The sequence below is a fragment of the Venturia canescens genome, chromosome 7 (genome assembly GCF_019457755.1).
Source record: "Venturia canescens isolate UGA chromosome 7, ASM1945775v1, whole genome shotgun sequence".
In the NCBI taxonomy this organism is placed as follows: Eukaryota; Metazoa; Arthropoda; class Insecta; order Hymenoptera; family Ichneumonidae; genus Venturia; species Venturia canescens.
Genome location: NC_057427.1, coordinates 10856385 through 10871866, shown reverse-complemented (window position 1 = coordinate 10871866; position 15482 = coordinate 10856385). Strand labels below are relative to the sequence as shown.

Below are 15482 nucleotides of genomic sequence, written 5' to 3'. Positions count from 1 at the left end.
AAGCCTGAAATTTCGTTGGCTCCGAGGCACGAGAATCAAAAAAGAGTGGAAAGCGCTCGACGAGTCGTGCGCGAGATTGGAAAAATCGAAAAAACTGCGGAATAATCAGAAAGAAACTCGGCGCCCGTTCGAAAGTCTCGCGGCCCGAAGCGCGTACGCGCGCGGTCGCGGTGACGTCAGAGAGTGCGAGCGAGCGAGCAAGGGGCTCTCGACATTTCATTCCGTGCGCGCGTCCTTCACCTCGGTAAAACGAGAGAGTATGAAAAAGGTGAAAGAAGAGAGAAAGGTTGCTGGCCCCGTAGGAGCGGAGGAGTGCGCATAAACAATTTGTAAAAGGAACGAGCGCGTACTTTCGATGAGTGCGCCGCGATGGCGATTCTCTTTTTCCCCGTGTAGATGCGTCGGCCTCTCGCGACGTCTCTCGCCGCGAAAGGTCTCGCGAACCCGACAAGTTCGCGCGACGCGAGAAACGTTTTCACTGTTTTCAGGCAGCTGGAAATTCCCGAGGCTCGCATTGCCAACGCGCATCCTGCGATCCCGGTCCAGCCCTCGAGCTCCCTTTTCCAAAAGCTCCTCCGGAAAAAAAACCGAACAAAGTAGAAGACGGCGGTTCGTAACGACGCGAGAGAGAAGCACCGCGAGCAGGCGCGGAGCGCGGAGCTTCGGCTCCGCTGGAATTACATAACGGGTCACAGCCCCGTCGCTTTCCTTGTTTATATACATACGAGAACCGCGTACGCGGCTCGAGTTATTCACGCTGTGCATGCGCGCGCGCCCGTGCGCGTGCCCAATATTTTATTTACGAAGGCGAGCGCCCGTGTGTGCGCTGCTCGGGTGTCCTCAGCGCCGCATGGATAAAACGTATTTCCGTGTGGCTCCCAGCGGGAGGTCCTTGTGCAGCGGTCCTCGGAGCTCGAATTCGAGGGACGAGGCTCGTACGGATGTGTGGGCCGCGGGTACACGCTGCCGCGTATCGCGGTGGATAAGCTCGCGGTAAATATAATAGCATTATGTAATAATTCAGTGTAATGTGCCCCGTGGAATGGGAGTGCAAAGAATGCGGTCGTTGGACAGTGTGCCGGGCGTGGCGAAGATTTTTCGAGTCGCGGCAAACTCTTGGATGCACCGGCGGGCAACTGAATTTGCTGCGTTGGAACAAACTTTGTTTTTGCGATGCCGAAATACTGGATACGAATTATCTCTGAGACGGGACTAAATCATTGGCGAATGCTGAGAGCGAGGATTGAGCCAACGGAACTTTGGCGCAGCTGAATAAATTCGTGGTGAAGCAACGAGATATCGTCGAACGAATATTCGCTCATTTATTCGTCGTAACGACTTCCGTTCGGTCAACTCGGCCGTTCGGCTAAACGACTTTGAACCATGCGGGGAAGCACACTGATCGTAACGGTTCGTGGACTCGGAAGCTTCGACTTTGGTCGTTCGGTGGTTTTCGAGGCTAAACAATTTCCAGCATTTCGACGAATTAATTCGAGTGTTTTGGGGGCAAACGTGTTTACGAATCGTTGTCCAACGAAATGAGTTTGGATCGGTGGAGAATATTTTTGTTAAATTATTTCAATAAAACTTATCGAGTTATCTGTCGATTTTGATCATTTTATTGGACCTCGATGGGGAAAGTCGTTCGAAAATTAACGTCCGGAGAAGCAGCAGGAGAATCAGTTTGACGGGGAATCCGAAGGACATTCGGGGTCGCTCTCAGCCGCGTGAGTTTCGGTTCGAGCTTTTCTTCAGAGTCTCTCGAAACAAGGAGCGAGTCCCCGAGTTTGTCCGAGGCAGATCCGTGGATGAGTCGTTAACGAAACGCGGTAACCGGAGGAATTTCGTAAGATGGAAGAAGCTGGACGTCGCGCCGTTGTGAAAAGTGGCGCGTTACGTAATTTAATTTTTGAGCATTATTTTTCTAATGGGAGTGAGGGGGGGTACGGGATTGAATTGCTCGTGTTTCGCCATCTCCGCATCGGTTCCCGTTCGTTTGATAAATATCGTGGAGAAATAACCGCTCTCGGCTGGGAGCTCTAATTAAAAAAATCAACTTTTTCTCTCGCGGCCTTGTGGTTCACCTCGCCGCCGCGAGATTGTGTCCTCGCCATCTACGTCCGCGATATTTCATTCTACAGATACAAGTACGCAGAGGCGCGATATGCGCAGAGAATAGAAGAAACTAAAAATCGAGAGGAATGACGAGGAACGGCGGCCATTTGTGTAGCAACGGACGCCGCGGCGTCTCGACGCCGCCATCCACTAATAAGACAGAGATTCTAAAACCGCAGTTATATTACTCGGGCTCCAACTATTTTCCACGCCGTAATGTCCTCGCCATATTTGTACAGGGACCTCCAACGTTATTGGCAGTTTAGCAAGGTTTCTTGAAGCACTCGACCTCGCTGCACGCCGCGCCGTTTCGTTAAGGGGTCTATTCTAATCAGAACTTTCAAAAAATCTATTTTTTTAAAATGCTCTTTTCGAAAGTATCGTGGTTAAATTTTATAAAGATCGGAGCAGTCCAAGTGCACTTTTGAGCGACGTTCAACTTGGCTGTCTGAGGGCCCCAATACGCGCGGCCCAGTGCAGTTTAATTATCAAAATAACGTTTTTCGACGGCACACCTTTTGATGAAATCCTCCGAAACCATTCAATCGCGATCCTTACCAAAATTTAACCCCCCGTTCTTCGTGACTATAGCTGTGGCGCGTGTCATACAAATTTTGAAATATTCAGTGCAACTATTTTTTTTTTTTGCAAAAAAGCGATGAAAAAAACGTGCTTTTTCGTAGTTTTTGAAAAAATAAAAAATCGTATGAAAGGCCCTATAGCCTTTTGGCTGTCAAATCTAAAAGCATTCAAACTGAGTAAAAGAATAGAGTATTTTAATATAATGTATTTTTTAGGCCCAACACTTTTTGTATCCATATTTAATCTTTTCTTCTGTTCGTCGATGGTTGTTTTTTCTTCATCTGGATTTTTCTTCTCTCGTCACGTTGCCTTAGTAACGCGCTAAACTCGGCGCTTTCTGTCACCGTTTTCCGCGGATCGGCTTATCCGCTGCACGTAGCCCTCGTGCTTCTCTCGCGGAAGAATCGAAATCGCATTGAGACTGAAGGTTTTCCGGAGGATGAGAGCAGCCGGACCTTCGAAAGATTAATGACACTTGAAGTTTGTTCTCGGCGAGTCGCCTCCGGAATGGAAGACACGAGCGTACGCGGAGGATCCTCGAAACGGCTCGAGAGGCGAGGGATTTATGAAAATTCAAGTAAACGTTAAACAATGAATATTCGAGTGTAACTGGAGTGGTTGCAGGCGTTCTAACGGTTCGAACAATGTCGAGGTCCATTTTATTCTTAAAATAACGGTAAGAAAAAAGTGAGGGGGGCAGGTTCGAATCGCCGAGCCGATCTTTCCGTGGATAAAAGGCGAGCGAGCTCGCGTTGGCGACTCGACGGCGGTAGCTGCTGCTCGAGTTCCGATAAACTCAGCCGCAGCAAATCCGTCAGTCGAAAACTTTTACTTACGGAATAAGCGATCGCGAGCAAAAGGTAAACAGCTCGGGAGTCATAAAGCTTGGGGTCAGACAACGAGGAATCGGATTACTGTAACATCGCGTTTTCTTTTACCCGTGTACAAGAGAAGGAAGACGGACGGAGGGAAAAAGAGGCGCGCAAACCGCGAGGATGGAGAAGCAGGAGGAACGAGAACGAATGACAATGCGAGAGCGGAGCGATGACAGAGAATGAAGAAGAACTCGGGCTGTGGAAACGAACGGTATCGCGTGTAGGTTTTTGCGGCTTGAGGACCCGTAGGACGACGAGGTCGTTGACCGCGACCCGATGCGTTCGCCACGACGCTCGCTCCTCCTCCCCCACCCTTTTCTCCCTTTACGCAATCAAATACGCCTGCGCGTGCAATGAGGAAAAACAAGTTGGTCATCGAGCCTCCTCTATTCGGCTGGCCGAAAATTCCTCGATTCAACTGCTGCGCTTTTGACGAATTTATTCAAATAAAATACCGCGGCACCAAACGCATTTTCGGACCTAAACAATCTCGGTTCTTTCGCTGTGGCTGAGGAAACGTTGGTCCAACGATCGAGATTCATTCCCGTCTCGGTCACTCCACATTCTTAAGCGTACATTGTTCAAAACGTTTTAATATTCGCGTCATTTATTGTACAGTCAACGTTTATTATCGAGTGTGAATACTGACATCATTGACGCTTTACTAAAACATAAGAAATTAGAAATGAGTGGAAAATGGGTTGAGGCTTATTATTTCGTTTCGTTGATCATTTTCATCAAAAAGTCTTGACGAAATACGATCGCGACGTCGAGCGATTCAGCCATTGGTTTTAAAATCAATTTGTTTATCATTGGTTTTAATGTACTTGGATATTCCACGATGAGACAATTTCAAATATTCATTTTAATCGCACTTTCAATCCTTTTGTTTTGATTGTATTTAATTAATTATTAGTTATTGTACTAATTGTTAATTCATCAATTATAATTAATAATAAATAATAAAAATAATAGTTAATTGATTTTTGGTTTTTATTCAAATGCAAATTTAACTTAAATTTTAATCTTTTTAGATGAAAGAACGGTAAATATTCTTCATTACATATTTTTCGAAGAATTTCTGATCCGCCCGAGAGAATTTTCGAGAGATTCAAAGCCCTGGTGAGCGGTCGCATCACTCACTAAATCCGTAGGAAGACGGACAGGGAATTTGAGAATGACGTTGAAGTTTGCAACGTTCACGGAGTCCAACGAAATGATCGAAAAAAAGCCTCCGATAATTTCAGTAATTCTCCAATTTCGTTCTCTGACGAATTTTCAATTCGTAGTTTTCCAAAAGCTGCACCGGTACTTCGTGAAATGAAAAATTGGTCAATTGAAAATGTTGTTTTTTTTTGTTCATTTCGTTGAACTCCAACGTTGCAAACTTCAGCGTCGTATTTGAGAAGAGAATTTTGAAAGGTGGCCAAAGTGATATTTGCACGTGGCAAATCTGTACGCTCGTGAAGAAAAGACGAAGAATTTTGGTGGAATTAAAAAAAAGTCGCGAGGTTTTTGCGTGCTGAGTATGCTCCGGGTATTTATCGTTGCTCCGACTCTGCAGTCAGCCGAAACATGAAGCCGAAGTTTGCTGAAGTTTGCAACGTTGGAGTCCAACGAAGTGTGCTGAAGAAACTCTCGAATAATTCAAGTAAATCTCGAATTTAGTTCCCTGATGCCGAATTTGCAATTCGTAGTTTTTCAACCTGCACGAATGATTCGGGAAATCTGTTTTTCGGTCATTCCGTTGGACTCGAGCGTTGCAAACTTTAGCGTCGTGCCGAAACTGCTCGAAGCGTGAAAATCCCACGGTAAATATTCTCGAGGAAGAACGAAGAAACGTAAATTTAAAAAACGCATTTTACGCTCGCCAAACAGATTTATTCGTGGACAAAAGTCTCAGCGAAGAAGCTTTCATGAAAAATGAAACGATTGGAACAAAGGACTGTGAAACCGAGCGAGTTATACGAGAACGCGAGCCGTGCAACGTTTAGTCCCGGCTGAACGCTCAGGTTGACGAATTCTCTTATGCAAATCGTTTTAATTGTTGAGCGTGGATCCGAGCTCGTCCCTCGTCGGTCCAAGTCCGCGCGCGCGCGCCTCCGTCACACGCGAGTTCGCTCGTAAAGGAGTTTTTTCACTCCCGAGCCGATATTTCGTTGCTCATCCTTAAAAAATGCGGAGCGCATCTCAATCGCGCGGTTCCCCGTTTCTTCTCAGGCAAGTCAAAAGTCTCCGGGCGGTCGTAACCGCTGAAAAGATCGCGCGCGGTCTTTTCAGCTCCTTTTCTTTCAATACTTTTTCGAATTTCGAATTTCGTCCCAATTCGTCATTCCCTGGTGGGCTCGACAGAGTCCAAGTTTCGTCGGGCCTCTCGATTGAAAACTCGAGTCGCAGCACTTCGAGGACTCGGAAATTCAAATGCGTGAACGTCGAATTCTCAGCTTTCGGCTTCCATTCGGTTCCCCGAAGTACCAAAAAATCAGAAAACCGAAGAATCTCGCTTTATTTGAATCCGCGAGAGTGCTGCCGTCGCACTTCCAGGAGTTGAAGCGCGAAGTCGCTTTCGCACGCGTCCTGCAGGGCTCGGGATGAAGCGGATATTCCGCAAGCCCGAATCACCAGCCGGAAGTACGCAAGAACAAGAATTACGGCGAGCAAGTGGGAGGTTTCCAGAGGCAGCAGCCTCGAGTATGAGAGTCTCTCGTCGAGGTAATTCCTGGTCTCTGAAATCCGACGAATAGAAAAAGGGCAATCTCGAGTTGTGGAAAAAAACTCGAATACCTGAAAAACGTGTAAGAAAAAAGCGACGATCACTTTCACCGGGAAGATCGCGTTCGAATGGTGATCTGTCTCACGATTAATCCTCGGACGAGATCGTCACGTATCTCCCGCACCATTTTTCCTCCTCCCAAAGACACTCGTTCGAGGATATCAATTTAAAAATGGAGGAGATGCGCGAGAACTCGATGGGAGGATTTTAAGGGGAGAGTGAGAGAGAGAGCGAGCGAGCGAGGAGGGCAAAGACTCGACGAGTTTCTCAGATCGTTCTAAGGTCATTGTCGAGGTGGTAACCTTGAAACGAGATGCTCCATCTAAATATACGTACTCATATATCTATATATAAACACGCGCGCACACAGAGTGCTCTGCGTCTCTGCGACGCTCTTGTATAGCTATACAGTCGTCAACTGCCAAGGAGAAAGTCTCTATCGCGCTTCATCTCACAGTCGCGCATCTTTTAATAGATTATTTATGCGTGTGTACGAGATCAATACGAGGTTTAACAACCTCCGAGACAAAACGCACGAGATGCCAACGCTCAGGGGTCGAAGGAACCGATTTTTGGGGGGATTTGACAACGAATTTTTCGACATTTGCTCACTCGTTTCGGTGTCATTCTTCAATCAATTAAAGGTACATCAAAGAAATTATCACTCCGAATTAACGTCAGCAGAGTTATTCATTCAAAATTGTAAATAAATTTGTTCAACTACTCTCTTGAGAATCCGTCGCTGAATGAACCCGAAATCTTATACGTTCCTGGCTAAAATTCTAGTTTTTTCTGTAAAGAATCGCTTTAGAGAGCGCAAAGGGAAAACACGAAGGAAATGGTTCGAGATAAAAGTTTTAATAAAAAGACAGAAGGCTGTGACAGGAATGGACCAAGCCGAGAAGAAACAAAATTCGGAAATAAGCAATGTGAGATTATTCGAGGGCTCATTACCAAATTCGTTCAATCTTTAACGCAATACATCTCTTTATTACTAGTAAGATAATCGTTTTTCATAAACTTCGTAAGAAACGTTCATTCGTCGTATGGAAAGATAAACGATTTTTTACGCAGTCCCTGTGTACATTTCTTCCTATTTAAACACCTTTATCTAAATAACCCTTAAAAATTTGATACGCGTGTCAGTCGACTAGCCATTTGAACTCTGTGTAATTTTCAAGACTTAAGAAAACTATGTTAAGCATGAACTATGTTAAGTAACGATTCGTTGTTTTTTCAGTTTGGAGAGGACCTGGGGCCTGGCCAAAATTCACGAAAATCAGTCGATTCAATTCCTCTCGTGTGGAGAACCGTTCGGAATCGAATTGACGAAATTGGGATACGAAAGACCGCGCAAATGTGCATGGAAAATGAGTTTCAACTGATTTATCGAGATTTTGAATGTTGGCAGAAGCAACGAATGCAAAGTTTTACTAAACATAGACGAAGCTCGATAACGCTGAAGTTTGCAACGTTGGAGTCCAACGAAATGGTCTAAAAACCCTCCAATAATTCCAGTAATTCTTTAATTCTTCAATTCCGTTCCCTGCTGAATTTGCAATTCGTAGTTTTCCAACCTGCGCCGATACTTCGTGAAATAAAAAATTGGTGAATTACAAATTTTGATTTTCCGTTCATTTCGTTGGAGCTCCAACGTTGCGAACTTCGGCGTCGTCGAAGCTCGAGGATCTTCGTACCGTTGGAATAGGAAATCGCTTGTGTCGCTCGTACACGGTCTTTATTCCACAACGGTGGATCCGACATAACGCAGCAGCGTTCCCGAGGCCTTCGCACACAACTCCTTTTATCTCCCCCGTATATTCTTAGTCGCTTCTCTTCCTCTCTCCTTCCCTTCCACAGTCTCTCATAATGGATACGCGCTAGACGGAGAATTAGATACAAGCTCGTACGGACGAAGCTGCATCTGAAGTCGGCGGAGGGACGACGAAGGGAAAAATGAGAATGAAAAATAGGAGAAGCGAGCGCAGCAGGCGAGTGGAGTCTGGAATAAAAAAACACGCGGAAAAAATCAGAACGCGATTCTCGTCTCGTTCATAATTTTATTACGATCCTCGAGATTTTCATTCCCGTTCAACTCACGGACCAAAGAAATTTCATTGTCCGTTGCAGTCGCCCAGAGATTCTCGGCCACATTCGAGGGCGTAAAACCTCCAAAGGAGAAAAAGCGCGAATTTCATCGCGCCGTTGCCGACGCTTGGAGAATTTCGGCCTCTCCATTCGAATGAACGACGATTCGATCGTAAAACTCCAAGAAAATGTGAACTAGGCGAGCGAACGAAGCTGCTCCCGACGCGCAGGGGTCGAAGCAGGAGTTCCGAACGGTTCGTCTTGGGATCCGGATCTGCGACGTTATCGTTGGAGAATGATTCGATAGCTGGATTAATTCGAAAGACGGGAAGGTCCGAGGAACAGAATCGAGGTTAACGAACGGTGCAGCAGCGCTGCGGGAGCGTCTTAACAAACGAGAAAAATAATGACGCCGAGTTTGCAACGTTCTCCAATTCCGTTCCCCGCCGAATTTGCAACATTCGTAGTTCTTCGACCCCCGCACCTTCGTCCAATGAAAAATTGGTGAATTACGAATTTCCTCCCCCCCCCCCCCCCATTTCGTTGGATTGCAACGCGCCAAACTATTCAGCGTCGTATGGAACACCGAGATCGGCGTGGCCCGCAGATGCCATCGAAAACAACCTCCGCGATAAATCCGTCCGAGGAATCTCCGCGCATACTATTGATCCGAGAAATAAGGGATCTCGATGCCAAGCGATACGAGACCGAAACGAGAACGCTTTCTAAACTCGACTCCCATCCTCTCCGCATACGCGGATGGAACATCGATAGAGAGATTTATGTCTGTACTGTGTTCACAGCGTTTGTCCCTCGTGGCCGCGGGAGTCGTGAGCCGAGGTGCGCATCACTTTCACCTACTCTATCGCTTCGATTCTCTCGCGCCTCCATCGCGCCAGCATACACACACTCTTCCACTTGATTCCCCCTGTTTATAAACTTTGATTATTATTTTGGAGAAATTACTGATTCGTTGCACACCCGCGAGGCGTACGAGGACGAAATTTTTGGTTATTCGATTCACCGACGCTCGAAGTTCCGAACTTTCCTTTCAGTTTTCGAAAAATATTCGTTGCTCCTGGCTGAATCGGAGTTTCCGTGGCTCAAGGCCTTTTTCATTTGTGTACGGAATCGTTTGATCGATGGATTAGGAAAGAATGAGAGATTTTTAGACGATTCGAGATGAAAACATACATCAAGCGCCACCGGGACCTTCGATCCTCGAGATTAGACGCGGATTGCTCGGGCCGGAGGCAAAAAAGAGATTGGGAGACGCGGGGAAGGTAAAAAGTCGGCGAGGAGCTCGCGAGAGGCTGTCGGCAGGTGGTCGATCGTTCCGGCGTTTCTAGATTTCGGTGTCAAAACAGAACTCGCGTTTCGAAAGTTTTTTTTATTCTCGCTCTTTCGTCCGTGAGGAAGGGAACGTTTGAACGTTGCGCGGTGGCTCTTTTCTAATTGCCAAGTAAAACGGAGGGAGATACTCGGGGGCGCGACGAGAGTCGAGATGACGCCGAAGTTCGCAGCGTCGCCAACGAAATGGTGTAGAAAAGCCTCCAATAATTCCAGTAGTTCTCCAATTTCGTTCCCTGCCGAATGGTGAATTCGTAGTTTTTCTCAGTAATCGATGAACAATCGCGCGGATCGTGACGCAATCGAGGCGGAAGAAAGACGCGACGGAGAAGCAGCGCGCAAGAAAGCATGACGTTGAGAGGAGCGAGAGGAATTGCAGAGCTGCTCGCAGGAGAGCGTGCACTGCAAATGGAAACGATCCGAACGGACGCAAACTCTATGAATATTCGCTTCGACTCGTGAATTCTCTCACGCCGTTTTATCCCCGTTGGCAAACTGTTGTGAATTTTTTTGTTCTTCGCGAGAAGCTCGAGACGGAGGACGAGAGAATCCGACGAACGGGGAGAAGACCAATGCGAGAAAAAGGGAGGGAGCGAAGGAGAGAAAAAGAGAGGCGAAGGAACTCGAGAACCCGGATTAAGACGGTTTTTCTCTCATTAAACGGTACACTAAGCGCGCACCTCGATCTCTTGCGCGTACTATAAAACACGCGCGCGGAGCCGCGAGGCGCGCATCCGCCTCGCGTTGAGCCAGATGCGGAGCTCCTGGGACTCGGTAACTCGACGCACACCGCCGTCATTCTCGGGATCATCTCTCGTCGCGGAACGGTGCCGCTATGCTCGACTCGCAGTAGCGGGATCGGGCCGCATCATCGCGCAGCAGTCGACACGAAACGCGCGCACTCTTTTTACGAGTCGAATTTCCCCAGACGAATTCCTGACACTTCGAAACTGACTTTCTCACTTTTCGCCTTCCCTTCCGGACGCGACGCGTGCGTATCGTTTTTTTAGCTTCAAACGCACTCTGTCGTGCACGATTTTCTTAGCTTTTTTCCAACGAAGAAAATTATGTCCCAAACAAATTTGGTTCGCGAAGAATTACATTTGGAGACTAGTTCGGGATAAATCAGCGAAAGGCAGCTCAGTTTTTAAATGGAAAATTGTCATTTCTCAACCTTTTGACGATGACGCTGAAGTTTCCAACGTTGGAGTCCAACGAAATGATCGAAAAAAATTCTCCAATAATTCCAGTAATTCTCCTATTTTGTTCCCTGCCAAATTTGCGGTTCGTAGTTTTTCAAGCTGCACCAACGATTCGTGAAATAAAAAATTGGCGAATTACAAACGTTTTTTTCGTTCATTTCGTTGGACTCCAACGTTGGAAACTTCAGCGTCGTCTTTTGATGACCGACGTTGAAATTTCGAGCGCGGCCTTTCGAAGGACTACAACAGGTTTTCGAAAAAAAAATACTCCCCCGCTTCATTGGGGAGGGATTAAAAAAGACGACGCCGAAGTTTGCAACGTTGGAGTTCAACGCGGAACGGAGGAAAAAAACATTCTTAATTCTCTCATTTTTTATTTCACGAAGCATCGGTGCGCAGCTTGAGAAACTACGAATTGCAAATTCGAGAGGGAACGAAATTGGAGAATTACTGGAATTATTGGAAGCTTTTTTGACATCGTTGTAAAGTTCGTTTAAAAAAGTAGATTTATTCGGAAAATTCGAAAGTGAAAAATGTTGTTTCGGGCGTCGATTTCATTCGTGAAAAATTCGTGAAAAATCAGAGCAGAATAAAATTTTGTCGCGTTTGTTTTTTTACGCGATACGAAGCGTAAATTGTAGCGTCGAGAGATGTGTAAATGATTATCAAGATCGCCACTTCAGGCTTGAAATTGACGATGAAAAAGTTTGGATCCCGAGCCCGGATGAGCGTACTTGGGAAAAAAAATGTTGACGACTTTTTTTGCGCTGGCGAGGATCAAAGTTCGTACGATTTCAAGGTCGAGCGAGTTTCCGTTTGTCTCGTTTTCTCTTATTTTCGAAGGGGCCGAATGCGCGTTTTCGGGTCGAAGCTTTTTTTCCCAGCGCGTTGGGAGCGCGACATTTTCGTCGATGCTCCGAGCCAGGAGACGGAATGCCCTCTGTGGGAGGAAGGCAAGAGCGCATAACGCGCCGTGCGACTAACGGGCAAGAAAAGCTGACGTAGATTCGACGAAGGAGCGCGCACACGAGGCGGCAGCCGAGAGCAAACGGTGCCGGGCTATCGCGCCAGGGTCGCTCTATTTCTCCCGGGGATACGCTGAGAAATAAAAGGAACGCGCGATTTTCGAGCTCGTCACGTCCCGAAGAGGCGAAAACAATAATATTTCGTGACAAAGAACGCGCGCGCTTTCGCGGAGACTTTGACGAAGCTAAAGAGATGGCGACGGCTGCGGCCGAAGCTGCTCGGAAAGGGGACGCCGCCGAAAGGGGGAGAAAATGAGAGGAAAAACTCGAGAGCTGTACACACGCGCTTGTGCGTGTTGTTTTTAAACGGTACCGTGACCGCGAGTCAGTTGACACACGGCGCTCCGTGCGTGTCCCTTTCTCCGTCTCTTTTCTCCCATTTGGTCGACGAAATTGCTCATCCCACTCGCCGAGTAATGAGAGAGAGAGGTTAAAATTTTGCGGGGAATAAAACACGGAGACGATCCCGCGTCGCACTGCCTCGGGGCTCGGAGATTCACGGACGAATTTCGAAGCCCTTTTATTACTCGCTGTTGTCACGATTATCCGCCGATTTAGCAAGGAAAAAGTAGTCGAACGTAGGGGATTTCGGGAGTGACGGATTCGTAGAGCGACTCGAGCGAAAACGGGACTGCGGGCTCGCTACGAAAAAACGCACACATTTGTGAAAACCCACAAAACATTTGACAAGAATCGAATAATTTATGTTTCGAGCTTCCAGGAATCGAATAGTCCGGAAAAATAAACGACCGTTGGTCCAGTTTCGATGCCACGTTTACTCGAAGTGAGCTCTCAGCGGCGCGTTGCTTTGACACTTTAGCGGCGGAGAGGTTAAGCCCGCGCGTTTCGGCGCGGCCGAGTACTACGCGAGTCACAGTAAGAGCTGCTCTTCCAGTTTTTCAGTAGCACGCAACTCCGCGAAAACCGGTTTTCACGGAGGTAAAATAGTTTATAGAAAAAATCATTTTTATTCACAAGTGTCAGAAGTCGGAACGGGCACAAGTTTCGAGTTGAGACGTCGGTGCGAGCAGCCGCCACGCGGGACTACCTACGGGGAGAAAACCGACAATTGCGCTCGGGTCAAACGATCGGATGTTTGACCCAACGAATTATTGGCAGGGGTCAAAGTAGCGCACGGCTGACCCGGCCAATTATTATTTCTACCAATTATTCTCGGAGCATTGAATCGTCGTAATTGATGTAATTACCTCGAGAAATGCACATTTCAACCGGCCGAATCTTCCGCTTGGAAATCCTCGAATAATTACGACGGATATTAGTGTCATAAAAACACGACTATTTGTTACAGAAAAGTTGAAAATACGTTGGAACGAGTACGCTCGTTTTCGAAAGTGTGGGAACGAACCCCACGTTTTACGTGCTCGCACCTCTCGCACTATCAAAAATCATTGTCATCGTATTTTTCATCCGATCATTAATAACGATGCGATGAAAGTTTGTTTCATGAAAATATTGCCACAGCCAGCACGAACGAGGTTAGAATGACGGCAGCTCAAAAAATTACGAGCAAAAAAAATAAGGAATAAAATGATGATTAAAAATGTCGAAATAAATAAAAAATAAATAAATAAAAAATGTCGAAAAAAAAAAAAAAATAAAAAGGCAACTGTGTTTTTACTAGGTATCCAAAAAAAAGCATTTTTAATATTGCAAAGATTTCAGGATAATTGTGGGCAAAAATGGCACTTGGTAACAGCTCAGGCTGAGACGCGCGAGCGTTATCTCGAGCCAAAGTCGCTAAAATCTTTAGTGTGTACCAGCACCGACGTTTTTTTTTCAAATCGATAGCGACCAAGACTTTTCACAACATTTCAATCCGCCTCCGCAAACCCGTACCTGTCGCTATCTCGCGAGGGAGTGTTTTTTTTCGCCATTCCTGTTTGACTATCCACGTACGAAGTTTGCTCTCTCGGTCTGTATATCTTTATATAAATATAAATTTAGTGAGTGAGGTTAGTCAGCGATAGCTAATTCGGACGCGTGACTCGGAGTTGGGTTTAATGAATCACTCGGCACGACGATTGCCTTTTTATTCGCAATAAAAAAGGGGGGGGGACGAAACCTTAATAAAAATGTTGAACGTTCGAATCTTATTGGAATTTCATCGAATTTATCGAAGCGCGATTCGTCATAAAAGCAGCTTTCCTGGGATCCTCCGATTCGTCGAATTACAGCCGGAAATGAGACAGAAAAAAGCGAGTGCAAGTTTTCGAACGATGTTGAAAAAATCGATGGAATTAGCGGCTTTCCGTCCGCGCTCAATATTTCGTTGGGACGTCGGCTCGCTGGTCGTGCAGGGAAGAAAATAGAAAGGAAAAAACGACAGGACACGGTGAGCACATTGTGCGCGCGGTTACGTAAGAACGAAGATCGAACGAAAGACGAAACGCAATAACGTGGCTCCCGAACAGGCAAATGGAACGTCACTGACATTTTTATTCGATTTTCTTTTTTTTTATTATTTTCACTAGAGAGACTGCAGCGCACTCGTAAAATAGTTGCGTCGATATACTTCGCAATGTCGACGGTGCCGCGGCGCGAGAGGCAACTGCTCTTTATTGCATTATTTGGCTTCACACGGGACGTTTCGTGCTGAATGTTTGTTTTTGGAAATTGAAAGGTCACGAAAACACGATCGAGACTCGGGAATGATCGTCAACGGTCGCATCGACGAGATGGATTAATTTACTCATCGAATACACCGCGATTTATTATTATTCGATCTTCGTGAGGACGTTTTTTACCGTAACTGTACGTGTCTAGCGTTCTGATTGGCTGTCAGATTTATGGGAAGGCAATTGCGCATGCCCGTTGCAAGACCGGCCGTGAAAAGGCGGCCATTTTGGCCTCGGCTAGATTCTACGAAAGAGCGTAGTTTTCACGTCTTTTTACGACAACTAGACGGCGAATTATTCACAATTTGTTTCAGTATCTTTCCACGATCGTTATCTATGATCATCGGTTTGTTTGCCGAGTATAAAACGCTTCGGAAACACACAAAATCAAGTATGACATTGAATACCGTTTCCTCGAAGTTTTCAGCGACTTTATTTACAATGTGACAGAATCAAAACGCATGTTTTTTCCGCAGATGGTTAAAAACATTTTGCACATCGCTCCAAATCTTTATCAAATGTTACAACGAAGGCTTACAAATGTTTTAATATTTTCGCTATTTTTCTTTATTCACGCGGATTAACCTGCGTATGAGAAAAAAAAAAAAAAACACGCAACGCACAACATTCCTCGAGATTTTTTTCTTTACCGCCCCGACACCTCCGAACACGAATGATAAGAGGAGAGAAAAAATCCCTTATCTTCTAATGCGTACGAGAAAAACAAGCGTGTAAATTAAATTTTGTGTTTGCTGTCTTCCGTAATCTGATAACCGACAAAAGATCATTTTATGAACAAGCGTTTTCACTATCTGGATGTAGAAAAATGCAAATTT

The 15482-nt window shown here is 46.1% G+C and overlaps 1 protein-coding gene across 1 annotated transcript in view; it reads right to left on the bottom strand.

The window, feature by feature from the left end:
- smash (smallish) overlaps window positions 1–15482 on the bottom strand; it is a 52621-nt gene that overhangs the window by 35947 nt on the left and 1192 nt on the right. The gene's annotated exons all lie outside the window — the stretch shown is intronic.